The sequence below is a fragment of the Coregonus lavaretus genome (genome assembly GCF_964263955.1).
Source record: "Coregonus lavaretus genome assembly, contig: HAP1_SCAFFOLD_230, whole genome shotgun sequence".
In the NCBI taxonomy this organism is placed as follows: domain Eukaryota; kingdom Metazoa; phylum Chordata; class Actinopteri; order Salmoniformes; family Salmonidae; genus Coregonus; species Coregonus lavaretus.
Window position 1 is genome coordinate 603,172 of NW_028157598.1, and position 4,371 is coordinate 607,542.

Below are 4,371 nucleotides of genomic sequence, written 5' to 3' on the forward strand. Positions count from 1 at the left end.
CTCTTTCTCCGCTCTCCCTCCAGATTACATCCTGAGACTAGAGAGGTCTGGCTTTCACTGAACTACCTTACACTTTGACCTCTTTCTCCGCTCTCCCTCCAGATTACATCCTGAGACTAGAGAGGTCTGGCTTTCACTGAACTACCCTACACTTTGACCTCTTCCTCCGCTCTCCCTCCAGATTAAATCCTGAGACTAGAGAGGTCTGGCTTTCACTGAACTACCCTACACTTTGACCTCTTTCTCCGCTCTCCCTCCAGATTACATCCTGAGACTAGAGAGGTCTGGCTTTCACTGAACTACCCTACACTTTGACCTCTTTCTCCGCTCTCCCTCCAGATTAAATCCTGAGACTAGAGAGGTCTGGCCGCCCCGACAACCTGCCCGCTCGCCCCCATGCCCTCCTCCCTTCTACAGACCATCTCTGGAGACCTTCTCTCATTCCTCACCTCCCTCATCAACTCATCCCTGACCGCGTCCCCTCTGACTTAAAAAATCCCCAAGTTGCTCCCCTACTCAAGAAACCAACACTCGATTCATCTGACGTCAAAAACTACAGACCTGTATCCCTTCTTTATTTTTCTTTCCAAAACACTTGAGCGTGCTGTCTCTGATCAACTTTCTCGTTATCTTTCTCAGAACTATCTTCTTGACCCTAACCTGTCAGGCTTCAGACTGCTCTTCCCTGTGTGACGGAGGCTCTCTGCACTGCCAAAGCTGACTCTCTCTCATTTGTTCTCATCCTCCTAGATTTATCCGCTGCCTTCGACACCGTGAACCATCAGATCCTCCTCTCCACCCTCTCAGGGCTGAGCGTCTCAGGCTCTGCACACTCTTGAATTGCATAAAACCTGGCAGGCCGCTCCTACCTGGTGACGTGGAGAGGATCTGTGTCTGCACCGCGTAGCCCTGGTGTCCCCCAGGGCTTGATTCTAGGCCCTCTCCTCTTCTCTCTATACACCAAGTCACTCAGCTCCGTCATATCCTCACATGGTCTCTCCCATTATTGCTATGCGGATGACACTCAACTACTTTTCTCCTTCCCCCCTTCTGATAACCAGATGGCGACACACATCTCTGCGTGCCTGGCAGATTTCTGAACTTGGATGTCGGCCCACCACCTCAAGCTCAACAAAACGGAGCTGCTCTTCCTCCCGGGGAAGGCCTGCCCGCTCAAAGACCTCTCCATCACGGTTGACAACTCCACAGTGTCGCCCTCCCAGGGTGTAAAGCACGTTGGTATGACCCTGGACAACACCCTGTCATTCTCTACAAACATCAAAGCAGTGACTTGCTCCTGCAGGTGGTTCATGCTCTACAACATCCGTAGAGTACGACCCTGCCTCACACAGGAAGCGGCGCAGGTCGTAATCCAGGCACTTGTCCTCTCCCATCTGGACTACTGCAACTTGCTTGGCTGGACTCCCTGCTTGTGCCATGAAACCCCTGCAACTTATCCAGAACACTGCAGCCTGCCTGGTTTTCAACCTTCCCAAGTTCTCTCATGTCACCACGTTCCTCCACACACTCCACTGGCTTCCAGTCGAAGCTCACATCCACTACAAGACCCTGGTGCTTACCTACGGAGCAGCAAGAGGAACTGCCCCTCCCTACCTTCAGGCTATGCTCCAACCCTACACCCCAACCTGAGCACTCCGTTCTGCCACCTCAGGTCTCTTGGCCCTCCCACCCCCTAAGTGAGGGCAGCTCCCCTGCTCAGCCCAGTCCAAGCTCTTTCTCTGTCCTGGCACCCCAATGGTGGGACCAGCTTCCCCCTGAAGCCAGGACAGCAGGGTCCCCCAGCCCCATCTTCTGAAAACATCTGAAACGCTACCTCTTTAAAACAGTATCTTAAATAATTCTCCTCCTCACCTCGACCAAAAACAAAAACAAAGCACTTACGCTTCTAGTACTGACTCTACTTTATAGAGGAAACAAGCACTTTCTATGGCTGTGATATGTAGTTGTCCCACCTAGCTATCTTCAGATGCACTTTCTATAACTGTGATATGTAGTTGTCCCACCTAGCTATCTTCAGATGCACTTTCTATGGCTGTGATATGTAGCTGTCCCACCTAGCTATCTTCAGATGCACTTTCTATAACTGTGATATGTAGTTGTCCCACCTAGCTATCTTCAGATGCACTTTCTATGGCTGTGATATGTAGCTGTCCCACCTAGCTATCTTCAGATGCACTTTCTATGGCTGTGATATGTAGTTGGTCCCACCTAGCTATCTTCAGATGCACTTTCTATAACTGTGATATGTAGTTGGTCCCACCTAGCTATCTTCAGATGCACTTTCTATGGCTGTGATATGTAGTTGTCCCACCTAGCTATCTTCAGATGCACTTTCTATGGCTGTGATATGTAGTTGGTCCCACCTAGCTATCTTCAGATGCACTTTCTATGGCTGTGATATGTAGTTGGTCCCACCTAGCTATCTTCAGATGCACTTTCTATGGCTGTGATATGTAGTTGTCCCACCTAGCTATCTTCAGATGCACTTTCTATGGCTGTGATATGTAGTTGGTCCCACCTAGCTATCTTCAGATGCACTTTCTATGGCTGTGATATGTAGTTGGTCCCACCTGGCTATCTTCAGATGCACTTTCTATGGCTGTGATATGTAGTTGGTCCCACCTAGCTATCTTCAGATGCACTTTCTATGGCTGTGATATGTAGTTGTCCCACCTAGCTATCTTCAGATGCACTTTCTATGGCTGTGATATGTAGTTGGTCCCACCTAGCTATCTTCAGATGCACTTTCTATGGCTGTGATATGTAGTTGGTCCCACCTAGCTATCTTCAGATGCACTTTCTATGGCTGTGATATGTAGTTGGTCCCACCTAGCTATCTTCAGATGCACTTTCTATGGCTGTGATATGTAGTTGGTCCCACCTAGCTATCTTGAGATGCACTTTCTATGGCTGTGATATGTAGTTGTCCCACCTAGCTATCTTCAGATGCACTTTCTATGGCTGTGATATGTAGTTGTCCCACCTAGCTATCTTCAGATGCACTTTCTATAACTGTGATATGTAGTTGTCTCACCTAGCCATCTTCAGATGAACGCACTGACTGTAAAATCTCTCTGGATAAGAGCATCTGCTAAATGACTAAAAATGTAATCCCGGGTAATGGACGTTAACAGTATTATTTGAATTACTCCACATCCACTGTCCCACAGCCAAGCCGGGCAACTCATAAACGAATCTCCACTGGAAAATAATAATCTAGACATTATTACCCCATGTTTCTAGTCTAGTTCTAAGTTCTGTTTCTAGTCTAAAATTTCTGTACTATACAAATATCAATTGGAACCTGTTTTACCATCAATATCAATTGAACCCATGTTTCTAGTCTAGTCAGTTGGTTTGTAACAGAGGGGATTTATATAAACCTATCTGCCTCTGCAAGTGTTAGAAACATTTTGTATGAAAAATAAAATTTGTGTAGAACTTATTTAGGTGATTTAATATTGGATAGACGTTCATTAAAAAACATATTATTACTGTTTATTTCACCTTTTTTACCCTCATCATTTTAGTGCCTTTTTGGAGTTGTTTTACCATCAATATCAATTGGAACCTGTTTCACCATCAATATCAATTGGAACCTGTTTCACCATCAATATCAATTGGAACCTGTTTTACCATCAATATCAATTGGAACCTGTTTTACCATCAATATCAATTGGAACCTGTTTCACCATCAATATCAATTGGAACCTGTTTTACCATCAATATCAATCAATTTTATTTTATATAGCCCTTCTTACATCAGCTAATATCTCGAAGTGCTGTACAGAAACCCAGCCTAAAACCCCAAACAGCTAGTAATGCAGGTGTAGAAGCACGGTGGCTAGGAAAAACTCCCTAGAAAGGCAAAACCTAGGAAGAAACCTAGAGAGGAACCAGGCTATGAGGGGTGGCCAGTCCTCTTCTGGCTGTGCCGGGTGGAGATTATAACAGAACCATGCCAAGATGTTCAAAAATGTTCATAAGTGACAAGCATGGTCAAATAATAATCAGGAATAAATCTCAGTTGGCTTTTCATAGCCGATCATTAAGAGTTTAAAACAGCAGGTCTGGGACAGGTAGGGGTTCCATAACCGCAGGCAGAACAGTTTAAACTGGAATAGCAGCAAGGCCAGGCGGACTGGGGACAGCAAGGAGTCACCACGGCCGGTAGTCCCGACGTATGGTCTTAGGGCTCAGGTCTCTCAGTTGGCTTTTCATAGCCGATCATTAAGAGTTGAAAACAGCAGGTCTGGGACAGGTAGGGGTTTCGTAGCCGCAGGCAGAACAGTTGAAACTGGAATAGCAGCAAGGCCAGGCGGACTGGGGACAGCAAGGTGTCATCATGCC